This window comes from Nicotiana tabacum, chromosome 5 (assembly GCF_000715075.1).
Source record: "Nicotiana tabacum cultivar K326 chromosome 5, ASM71507v2, whole genome shotgun sequence".
In the NCBI taxonomy this organism is placed as follows: domain Eukaryota; kingdom Viridiplantae; phylum Streptophyta; class Magnoliopsida; order Solanales; family Solanaceae; genus Nicotiana; species Nicotiana tabacum.
This window is the reverse complement of record NC_134084.1, coordinates 13,983,964-13,996,836: the sequence shown is the minus strand read 5'-3', so window position 1 is coordinate 13,996,836 and position 12,873 is coordinate 13,983,964. Positions and strand designations below refer to the sequence as shown.

General features: G+C 41.7%; 1 non-coding gene and 1 pseudogene across 1 annotated transcript; one reads left to right on the top strand and one right to left on the bottom strand.

Annotated features, from left to right (window-relative positions):
- Positions 1-12,873, top strand: part of LOC142180695 (uncharacterized) — a 77,464-nt pseudogene that overhangs the window by 10,328 nt on the left and 54,263 nt on the right.
- Positions 3,585-3,691, bottom strand: LOC142181322 (small nucleolar RNA R71). The gene has a single exon (XR_012709989.1). It is a non-coding gene; the product is annotated as a small nucleolar RNA R71 (small nucleolar RNA).

Genomic DNA, 12,873 nt, shown 5'->3' with positions numbered 1-12,873 from the left:
AGAGTTAAAACCAAGGCCATAACTTTCTTGTGCATTTAATCATAACAGCTTAAGCAAACTTTCGTAATCATTAGTAATTAAGGTTGGCTTAGTTTCAAGTAGTTGAAAACAATTAGTTCCAACGGTTCATTTCATCTAACAATGTGGGTTTAAATTAGTTATAGGATAATTAGTTTTCTTTTGAATATATATTGTTTGTCAATTCCGTATTTTCAATTTCAGTAGTATTGGCTTATAGAATAAGGCATGAAATAATCTCCTTTTACGCAAGTTTGATTGCAGTTTTCCGGTTGCGCTTGCTTTAATCCGATAAATAAGTGATGGCCTTTTTCAAGCATGTAATTAACTAGGATTATTTTCTTTTATTTTAGAGACAAACTGAAATAGAAAATGTAGACACTTTGGGAATTTCCTTTTAAATAAAAGAGGTGTGCCTCGCCAAAATAAAACGTACAAGCGGCGAGGGCCTCTATTTTTAATAACTATCTAGCTTTAGGGAGAGGCCGTTTAGCGAATATCCACGGCCTTCACCGAATTAATAACACGAAAGTCTTTTTAGACGCATATTTAATAAAATTACTTTCCTAAATTCGGGTGCGTATTTATGTGACCCAAATCAAATCTCAACGACGTTAAAATATGTTAAAAACTACGGGTGCATTTATGTGATATGGTTCGAGACGTGCTTTAACGACGTTGTAATTCTCTTTTAAAATAATAATAATAAAAGCGGCTAATAGTTTAAATTTGCACAAAGGTTAAAAAATGTATTAAAATCAGATAAATAAGTCTAATATGACGGTTGAGCGACCCGTGCTAGAACCACGGAACTCGGGAATGCCTAACACCTTCTCCCGGGTTAACAGAATTCCTTATCCGGATTTCTGGTGCGCAGACTGTTAAACAGAGTCATTCTTTTCCTCGATTCGGGATTCAACCGGTGACTTGGGACACCACAAATCTCCCAAGTGGCGACTCTGATTGTTTAATAATAATCCCATTTCAATTGTCCTTTAATGGGAAAAACTCCCTTGTACCCTTGCGGGTGTAGTGAAAAAGGAGGTCTACACCTCATCTCACCATCCCGAAGTATATAGATCCACCCAATCGATGAACACTCAAACCGAACTCGCCCATTCTTTTGGGCATCGGGATGCGAGAAGTAATCCGAGTAATTAACCGCTTTTTTTTAATCTGCCTCAAGCAAGACACCCCAACCCTAATGCCAAAAAGCCGTCTGTATAGTGCAGGAGCGCTCATATTTTATTGTTTGCTCTTTCACTTTCACTTTCCCCCGAAACTATTCCAAAGTGGAATAAATATCTTCTTAAAATGTTATAACCAGATTTTTCTTGGGAGGTGAGACACACTCGCCTGCCATGTGTATATTTTTATCACTCTTTTTTTTCTCACATTATGTTCCTTATTTTGATTTATTATTCTAATTCTTTCACAAATAGCAACATCATAACAACAATGGTCTCTCCGATTTTGCTTTCGGTTCAAAAGATGATAAACCTGTATGATAATTTTTTTTTATCGTCATTGCTGCCAAATCTATATATAATAAAAGAAGAAGCAAAACCACCATATTAAGCCAAGTGGCATAATGATAATATGCTAGATTTATGTAATTTGACGATTGTTTATGCCTCAACTTGATTATGTTTCATTGCTAGAATATAGTTAAATGATGTTAAATTGTCTCTAATTGTGAATTTCACACGTTGCAGGAGTGCGTAGCATGTATGAGGACTTCAGACTATGATTGAAACTAAATTGAAGTAAGAAAAGCCCCTAGGAGCTGAGTACGTGGGAAGACGAAAGAAATAAGTGATGAAATGAAGACCTATATGAGGAGCTGAGTACATGGGAAGTCGAGGCAGAATGATAGGGCATATTCCCGGTCACTAGCACGTTCATTAGCGCGACCGCGCTAGCCCAGTTCCGGAAAAGTAAATTTGAGTGGTAATATTGGAAGTTCGGGGGCAAATCCACTTAACCTATAGAAGGTCTAGCTCGCCCAAAGGAAGATTTATCAAGGTTTTCATAGCTTAGTTCAAGGAAAGGAGAGACAAGAGGCAAGGAGGATAATTCAACATCGAGTTCTTCCTTTCTTCCTTTTGTTTTTACGATTTGTGATGAAATTGAATGTTGTTATGATGAACCCTAGTATGAGTAGCTAAATATTTAGTCTAAGGTTTTGATGGAACCTATTGAAGGATGAACTTCTTGTTATGTTAATATAGTTTGCCTGATTTAATCTCTATTTGTTCAACTATGTGCTTGTTGTAGTTAATTGACAGGATCCTCAATTAGCTATGCCTATTTAGTGTGCATAACTCGGGAGAGAGTGCATATTTAGATAATTATTGAACAACACCACTCCCAAAGTATATGAGGATCAATAACTACGGGTTTAAAGGCGAGATTAAGGATAACGAAGCCCTGGGTGCATCTAAAGTGATGTGTAATAAACAAAGCCAGCTAGCGTATCTCAAGAGAGTGCGTCTAGTAAATTTTCGTGATTACTCGGGAGAGATTTACGGTAATAGGAGTGCTCATGGTTGATAGATATGATTTGGTGATTCTATGTGAAGTATAATCGGAAGGGATTCCATCAATAGGGGAAATCATAACCTTAGAACCTTCTCTTAATTGTTTACAACTCAATCATAGTTAGTTTTTAGTTACTTAGTTACATTCATTTGTAGTTAGTAGAAATACCCTCAATTATTATTTACAACGTTTGGGAAGTTGATTATGTGGAATTTAGTAAGCCTAACGAGAAGTAATTGATAGGTTAATTCCTTGTGGGTTCGACTCTGGGATAAATACTCAGATTATATTTGCAATGTCCGCGTGTCCTTTTTATAAGGCATAGTTGGGCGTGATCAAATTTTGGTGCTGTTACTGGGGAATTAACGGTGTTATCAATTACAATTGAAAGAAATACAAAAATTCTTAGTGTAGTCAGTTTTCTCTACACCCAATCTATACATTGAAAGTTTAACGTTTGTTGACTTGGGTGTACAGGTGCATGCCTAGAAACTCATCGAGAACTGGTGAAGTATTTGAATCATTATCAGATCCCAAGAGAGTTTTCAAGGCCTTGAATCGGGCCAACCGAAAAAAATAAACAACAACAAACAACTGAACTATTCGAACCAGACATGGGGGATCACGAAGTAGACCCAGCTATACCAATCGCGCCAAAGGCTGCTCTCTATGACTGGGCACAACCCACAGCTGAATATCTGGCCACAACGATTGTAGTCCCGCAGATACAGGCTGAATCGTTTCAAATCACGAATAAAATACTGCACTTGTTGCAAAACAAAGGACTATTTTCGGGGTCCCAAATCGAAGATCCTCAATAGCACTTGAAAAATTTTCTGTCAATCTGCAAAACCCAGAGGCAGCCTAACGTAACTCCGGAAGCAATCAAGTTGTTATTGTTTCCATTCTCAGTGACAGGAGCTGCCAAGACCTGGCTAAACTCACTCCCCATAAATTACATAACAACTTGGGAGGAGTTAGTCAAGCAATTCCATAACAAGTTCCACCCACCCAACAAGATTGCTCAACAAATTGATGAAATTTTAAGTTTTAAACAGAGACCAATGGAGACACTACATGAAACATGGGAACGTTTCAAAGGGATATTGGTTATATGTCCACATCATGGTATTCCAGATCTGATGTGGGGCAGCGGTTTTACATGGGATTGTCAGATAGCGTGAAGAACATTGTTGATACTTCAGCTGGTGGAGCATTTTTTAGCAAAACATGGAGAGAAGGCCAGAGTCTGCTCGATAAGATGGCGCAGAATTCAGGATGGACAACCAGGAATGCACCTATCACTCCAGTGGTTCACTCAGTGCCCTTAGATCCATCCAACTCTATGGCTGAAAATATGGCCACCTTATTGACACAGATGAGTATACTCACTAAAAAGGTGGAAGAGTCAAGGCAGAAGCAGCAGGTACACATCGTAGATACTACTAATGGGGTCTTGTGCACATCTTGCATTAGTCAGCTAATTGGTAACCAATGGAATGCAGAACATGATCATCATCACTACCCTGAATACATGAACTATGTGTCTAATTATGGAGGCCAGAGACAGGGTGGTCAGAATCGGGGCCAGCAAAATCAGTCGTATAGGACAATCCAGCCACAGTTCAACAATGGGAACATGGGAGGTATGAGACCTCCTAACAATATGGCACCTTACCTAAGGCCACAGGGATATAACAATCAGAATCAATAGCAGGGGTATCACCCTCCTTAGCAGCAACATGGTGGACGACAGGAAGATGGGTTTGCTAGACTTGAGGCAATGATGCAGCAGGTTATTGGGTCTAATGCAAAAATTATTGAGAGAGTAGATGCACACGATTCAGCTATCAAGAATATTGAAGTGTAGATGGGCCAAATTTCAATGTCTCTGAACAATCGTCCTCATGGGACATTACCTGCTGATACCTAGATAAATCCAAAAGATCAAGGCCCGAAGCAACTGATGGCAGTGAGTCTACGTAATGGCAGAGATTTGGATTTAGAGCAAGAGAGGACTCGAGAAACCAGACAAGCTAAGACACTCATACCAGTGTCCATTGAGCTGGATGAGTCAACGAAACTGATAGAGGTGACAGTCCAGCCTGCCCAGGAAGAAAATAACATTCAGATTGAGACTGAGAAAGAAGATGAGACAACCCAGAAACCAGTCGTTGAGGTGGTAGCTGACAAAGATCAATCCCAAATCATTGGGAAGAAGAGACCTCCTGCACCATTCCCTCAGAGGCTGGCTAAGTTCCAAAAAGAGGAGCAATACAAGAAATTCTTTGAGATACTGAAACAAATCCAGGTAAATATTCCATTGATTGATGCTTTGAAAGAGATGCCTGGGTATGCAAAAATGATGAAGGACTTGATGTTCCAAAAATTTGATTTCCAAGACTTGGCCACAGTTACTCTTACTCAGACCTGTAGTGCAGTGGTGACTAGACCAATTGCGGAAAAGCTATCTGACCCAGGGAGCTTTACAATTCCATTCACTATTGGTAATTTTGCTTTTGCTAAGGCACTGTGTGACCTAGGAGCCAGCATAAATCTTATGCCCCTGGCAATTTATAAGAGGCTAGGAATTGGAAGATCTAGACCCACCTCTATGTTGTTGCAGCTGGCTGACAGGACTGTAAAAAAACCCTCTGGTATCCTAGACGATGTGTTGATTCAGGTAGGGAAGTTTGTGTTCCCTGCAGATTTTGTGATCTTAGACTGCAAAGTGGATGAAGAGATTCCCATAATGTTGGGAAGGCCGTTCTTGGCCACTGGGAGAGCTATCATAGATTGTGAGACTGGAGAGCTAAAGATGAGATTGAATGATAAAGAAATAACATTCAATGTACAGAAATCTATGAGGCGACCAAGTAAATTCACTAATTGCTCTCTTATTGATGTCGTGGATGTAATCGTAGAGACTGATGATGAGATGCTGACTATTGAGGACCCTCTTGCTGCATGTCTGATAAATGTAGATGAGGTAAATGGAGAAGAACTGGCGGAATGGGTGTTGGCATTAGAGGGCAGAGGGTTCTTGGATAGAACTCTTGAATTTGAGACTTTGCACTTAGAAAATAGAGAAACTCCTCCAGCCAAGCCATCCATCGAAGAACCCCCAAAACTGGAGTTGAAGTCACTGCCCGCCCATCTCAAGTATGAGTTCCTTGGACCTGACTCCACATTACCTGTTATTATCTCATCTAGTTTGTTAGATGTGCAGGCACAACAACTCTTGCAGGTACTGAAGGAGTGTAAGACTACCATTGGGTGGACCATGGCAGACATAAAGGGGATCATCCCCGCCTACTGTCTGCATAAAATTCTGCTAGAAGAGGGGCATTGAGGTGGATCATGCTAAAGTGGATGTGATAGCAAAGCTCCCCCCTCCAACTTCAGTCAAGGAAATTAGGAGCTTCCTCAGGCATGCCGGTTTCTACCGGAGATTCATAAGAGACTTCTCAAAAATTGCCAATCCTCTCTGCAAGTTGTTAGAAAAAGATCACCCCTTCTTGTTTTCTGATGATTGCAGGGTAGCATTCGAGGAGCTGAAAAAAAGGCTAGTCACAACACCCATCATTATTGCCCCCGACTGGGAGCAACCATTCGACCTCATATGTGATGCTAGTGTCTACGCAATGGGGGCAGTGCTGGGACAGCGGAAAGACAAGCTAATGCATCCAATATACTATGCTAGTAGAATGCTGAGTAGAGCCAAGCTGAACTACAAGGTGACGGAGAAGGAGATGTTGGTTGTGGTGTTTGGTTTCAACAAGTTCAGATCATACCTGATTGGCTCTAAGATAATTGTATACACTGATCATACAGCTCTCAGGTACTTGATTGAGAAGAAGGAGTCTAAGCCACGCCTGATTCATTGGGTACTACTACTACAAGAATTTGACCTCGAAATTCGTGACCGTAAGGGCACAGAAAACCAAGTCACTGACCATCTATCACGACTTGAGGGAGCTGAAAACTCAGTCGAGGTTGAAGATATTTTGGAAACCTTTCCGGATGAGCAGCTGCTTGCTATTAGCCTCGAGTAAGTGCCATGGTATGCATACTATGCAAATTACCTGGCTAGTGGTATAGTTCCCCATGACCTTTCATCTGTACAAAAGAAAAAGTTTTATCGTGATTGCCGCATGTATTATTGGGATAAGCCTTATCTGTTTAGACTATATGTTGACAATATGATCCGGAGATGTGTCCCCGAGATAGAACAATCTTCGGTTTTGCAGGCTTATCATGCATCGGCGTATGGAGGACATTTTGGAGGGGTCAGGACAGCTGCGAAAGTGCTAGAGGCTGAATTCTTTTGGCCAACAGTGTTTAAAGATGCGCACCAATGGGTGAAGGGCTTCAATGAATGTCAGTGAACCAGGAACATTTCTCGTTGCCATGAGATGCCCATGAACCCAATTCAAGAGGTGGAAGTGTTCGATGTCTGGGGGATTGACTTCATGGGACCCTTTGTCAGCTCCTTTGGCAATAAGTACATACTTATTGCTGTGGATTACGTGTCCAAATGGGTAGAAGCTGCAGCATTGCCCACTAATGATGCAAGAGTGGTGGTGGGGTTTTTGAAGAAGAAGAACATATTCACCCGTTTTGGGACCCCGAGAGCGATTATCAGTGACGGAGGCACCCACTTCTGTAATAGAGCCTTCGAGAAGTTGCTAGCAAAGTATTATGTACGCCACAAGGTGGCTACCCCTTATCACCCGCAGACTAGTGGACAGGTGGAAGTGTCTGATAGAGAGATAAAGAGTGTATTGACCAAACTGTAAATGCCACAAGAACTGATTGGGCAAAAAAACTAGATGATATATTCTGGGCTTATAGAACTGCTTTTAAAACACCAATTGGTATATCCCCATATAAGTTGGTGTTTGGGAAGGCCTGTCACTTGCTAGTGGAACTTGAACATAAGGCTTGGTAGGCACTGAAATAGCTTAACCTAGACATTGAGGCTGCGGGCACAACGAGAATCACTGAATTCCATGAGCTTGGCGAGTTCCAAAATCTTGCTTTTGAGAGCACAAGGTTGTACAAGGAAAGAATGAAGAAGTTGCATGACCAGAACATTGTTGAGCAAGATTTCAAACCCGAGGACATGGTATTGCTCTGTAACTCAACATTATGGTTGTTCCCTGGTAAGCTTAAGTCACGATGGTCTGGTCCATATCGAGTGGTTGAAGTATTCCCTTCAGGGGCTGTAGAGATTGCCTCAGAGAAAGACTCTCACACGTTTAGAGTCAATGGGCAGAGGTTGAAGCTATACATAGGCATGAAAGAACCAAAGGAAGTGTCAGAGATCCACCTGACCGAACCTTAGAGGTCGAGCGAGCCTTAAATGCACTTGTATGCGTCGTGCCATGACGTTAAATCAGGCGTTGTCTCCCAGGAGCGCACCCGCGCTACAGGCGCGCTATGGGCCGCGCATATGGGCAAACATTTTGCCTGGGCTCAAAAATATTTGCGCGCCCGCGCTATTGAACACGCTACTGGGTGTGCTACTAGCACGATCTTGCTAGTGGCCGCACTAGAGGCCGCGCAAATGGGCTTGTGTTCTGCCTGGGCTAGCGCGGCCGCGCTACGACCGCGCTAGTTCCGCCCAAAATCTGACGATTTTTGTGTTATATTTTCTGATTGTTTTTAATTTTTTATGTTATTATTTTTCCTTTATTCTAATAACCCCTCATCTAATAAACCCCTCTTAAATCACAAAATCCCCCCCCCAATCGGTACAACCATCTTCAAGACCCCTCCCTAATCCTAACCCCCCTTCTTCCTCTTCTCTAACATATTCCCCATCCTCATTCTCTCAAGTCTCAAGCCCCCTTCACTTCTACTTTTTTTCTCTTCTCCCCACACTCTATCACTACAGGTATGAGCCCCTTGTTCTATTTTCCTTTTTCTTTTTATATTTTTTTAGAATTTAGCGTGTTTTTAGAGTTGCATTTATCTAGTTGTTTTTCTTTATTGTTGAGTAGTAGAATTAGTAACATATGTTGTAGTGTTTGTGGGTGGTGAGATTGGTGGGGGTGTTACTTCACTTGGTTTGTGATTTTGGAAGATATTGTGGTGGGTTGAGGTTGTAACATGTGTGAAATGGAGTATGAGTGTAGATTGCCCGCAAGGTGTTTGTGTAAATGCCTCAGTGAATGTAATTATGTAGTTGTGACCACTTATGCATGTGAAGTATGAGTAACCGCATTGCATCACAATTTTGTGTTAGGATGCGCACTAATGTGCTCCCATTTTTCAGGTACTATGGCTCCATCTCGAAAACGCCGCTCCACAGGTGCCTCTTCTAGCAGCCAAGCTGGCTCGTCCAGGACGTGCGGGGCAGCCCCTGCCCGCCCCTTTGATAGCAACAGATTTGTCTCTGCCAAGGCTCAGGACCGCTTTGCGGATAAGGCCTCTAAAAAGTTGATTTCGGAGAGGGGTATTGACATAGGATCGGTCCAGCCAAACAATCCTCACATGTACACTGAGATGGTGAGGCGGGGGTTGCAAACTTTCATTAACGACCCGGGCGAGGGCAATGTAATAGTTGTTAGAGAGTTTTATGCCAATGTGAAGGAGCATGACAATGGCATAGTCACGGTGCGCCGAAAGGCGGTGAATGCCTCTATTGAGGTGATACGGACGGCGTACCAGCTGCCCCCTCTTGTGGATCATTATGATGACTATTATGAGGGGTATGGCCGAGGACACACACAGTGGGGGAGGTTCTTTGAAACGATCTGTGTACTGGGGAAGGAGGTGGTTTGGATGAAATATGGTGAGAAGTTTCACTCCTCGGCACTAACCTTTGAAGGGAAGTGCTAGTTGTATCTTATCAACAACCGTCTGATTCCGTCCTCCAACACTACGGAGGTAAATGGGCCTCGAGCAGCTTTGATTTGGTGCTTCATCAATGGTCACAACTTCGATGTGGCCAGATTGATGCATGAGGAAATGTTCATCCGCTGTCCAGTCAAAAGGTATGGGTTCTTTTTCCCTTCTTTGGTTACTAAGCTTTGTAGGGAAACTCGGGTGCCCGAAAATCTAGCTGCGGATGGGCTAGTACCAAAAGACCACAAGTTCCGGGCTGACAAGGTAACCACGGGTAAGGAGCCGGTGGCAGTAGGTGGGCAGGATAGTAGTGGCTCTGATGACTCGGAGGACGAGGAGGCTGGGCAGGAGGACGTGGAGGCCGAACCACTGGCCCATGAGCAAAGCGCAGCAGTTGCAGTACCATTTGGCACTGCAACACCTTCACAGCAACGCCGTAGTACCTGCATGACCGCTTTGGATCAGGATATGGCTGGGTTGCATACCTCAGTCACTGATTTGGGTGCCCGCATTGACGCCGTGGCTGACCGGCATGTGAAGTCGGAAAAGAAATTCTTAGGCTGGCTGAGAGCTCTGGGTCGTGCTTGCCATGTGAACCCAGACACCATCTCCGATCAGGAGTGATATTTCAGGGAAGTTCCTTTACCTCGATGTTCTTTAACTTTTTATGCCATGAGGACATGTCTATATTTTAAATGTGGGGTGGGGGATACTTCGATGCATATATGTATATGTAGCTAGTTGACTGTTGATGTTTCTTTGTTTCTCTTTGACTGTTTTTGGTGTTTTGAGTAATAGTTTTATTAGGTAATTTTAAAGTAGGTAAGTGACTTGTCCCGACGACGGATCTCTTTCGGCGGGGTTCTTGAGGGACTAAGTCGGAAAAAAAAGGGGAATATGGAGACCCTTCCTGATGACGGATCCTTTAGACAATTTTCTTGAGGGAAGTAAGTCTAGAAAAAAGACCAAAAAAAGTTTTCTTTGATTTTTAGGTAGTGTAGTAACTCCCTCTTGGTTTTTCTTTAGGCCACGGTTCTTTTCCAAGGGTTTAGCTTGAATCGGGTGTAGGTAGTTTTTGGTTATTGTGTTTTTTTTAGTTTTTTTTAGCTAGGATTAATGGGCTACGAGCTGAAATTGAAAGAGAAACCCTGAGCATTTATACACATGAAAACAATAGACACTAGAGTGTAACGCTTAATCTCAGTGGTTGATTCTTGCTAAAGTGCCTTAAAATTGTATGTTTGCCACTGACTTGAATACTCAGAAGAGAGTGTCTTAATAAGCCAATCTGGAATGAGTCATATGCTAGGTGTATGGGAGTTTTACTGTATTCCATGATTCACATTTGATGCCTAGAACTTGCCCTGTATGTTTGTAAAGAGGAATAGTAGTTTCATTCAGTCTTAGAAGTGATATAGGCATTTCTTTGTTGAGTCAAACATATAAAGTAAACCCACCTAACTGAATTACATCTTAGTTAACCCCGTTGAGCTTATAAGCCTGTTTCTTTGGCAACCACATTGCGAACCTTACCCAATTATTTGGATAGCCTTCTGTTTGAACCCGTTACCTCCCATAAGCACTTGAATGGTATTGACATTATGCAAAAGCAAAAGCGTGGGGTGGTGGTTTGGTTTTTGAGTAGAACCGTTGAAATAGAGAAAAGGTACAGTGTCTGGAAAAGTAAAAGAATAAGCAGCACAAAAAAATGAGTAAATGTAGTAATCGATAAGTGGTGGTTTGTTATAATTGCACCTAATGGATGGGGTTGTTGTAAATAAAAAAGTGGTGGAGTGTTTGGTTGACATAAGTATATTTTTGAAGGTTAATGTAATTGTATTAAAAGTACTTAGGGAGGTTAGTCACTATATCCAAATATATCCTACCCGTCCCTTAGCCTACATTACAACCAAGTGAAGTCCTATTGATCTTAGACTGAGTGGGCTTGATTAGTAGAGTAGTATACTACGGGCAAGCCTATGGTGCATCTTTGTGGCATGTGAATGTTCTTTTTGAAAGTGAGCAAATTTTGTCTATCTAAGTTCCTAATTGTTATAATTATCTTTATATGTGGAACTACTCTCTTGTGTGATTTGAGGGCATGTGGTTCATGAAGGAAAGGCAAGTCTTGATTTCTGTGTAGAGTAGTTTGAGAAAGTATGAATATTGCACGGCACGTGAGAGTCGACTTTTGGGGCGAAGATTGTTCACTACTAGGCGTAACTTATGTGATTTGTTCTTGGTGTGATGCATTAGGGAATAATGCTTAGTGAAGGGCCTCTATAGAGTGTGGATTGCTCGAGGACTAGCAATGATTTAAGTGTGGGGTGTTGATAATATGCTAGATTTATGTAATTTGGCGATTGTTTATGCCCCAACTTGATTATGTTTCACTGCTAGAATATAGTTAAATGATGTTAAATTGGATCTAATTGTGAATTTCACACGTTGCAGGAGTGCGTAGCATGTATGAGGACTTAACACTACGATTGGAACTAAATTGAAGCAAGAAAAGCCCCTAGGAGCTGAGTACGTGGGAAGACGAAAGAAAGAAGTGATGAAATGAAGACCTGGACTAGCGCGGCCACTAGCGCGACCGCGCTAAGCCCAGATGGTCGAGGCAAAATGATAGGGCATATGCGTGGCCATTAGCGCGACTGCGCTAGCCCAATTCCGAAAAAGTAAATTTCAGGGGTAAGATTGGAAATTCGGGGGCAAATCCACTTAACCTATAGAAGGTCTAGCTCGCTCAAAGGAGGATCTATCAAGGTTTTCATAGCTTAGTTCAAGGCAAGAAGAGGCAAGAGGCAAGGAGGATAATTCAGCATCGAGTTCTTCCTTTCTTCCTTTTGTTTTTACGATTTGTGATGAAATTGAATGTTGTTATGATGAACCCTAGTATGAGTAGCTAAATATTTAGTCTAAGGTTTTGATGGAACCTATTGAAGGATGAACTTCTTGTTATGTTAATATAGTTTGCCTGATTTAATCTCTATTTGTTTAACTATGTGCTTGTTGTAGTTAATTGACAGAATCCTCAATTAGCTGTGCCTATTTAGTGTGCATAACTCGGGAGAGAGTGCATATTTAGGTAATTGTTGAACAATATCACTCCTAAAGTATATGAGGGATCAATAACTGCGGGTTTAAAGGCGGGATTAGGGATAATGAAGCCTTGGATGCAATCTAAAGTGAGTTGTAATAAACAAAGCCAGCTAGCGTATCTCGGGAGAGTGCGTCTAGTAAATTATCGTGATTACTCGGGAGAGATTTACGGTAATAGGAGTGCTCATGATTGATAGAGATGATTTGGTGATTCTATGTGAAGCATAACCGAAAGGGATTCCATCAATAGGGGAAATCATAACCTTAGAACCTTCTCTTAATTGTTTACAAATCAATCATATTTAGTTTTCAGTTGCTTAGTTACATTCATTTGTAGTTAGTAGAAATACCCTCAAT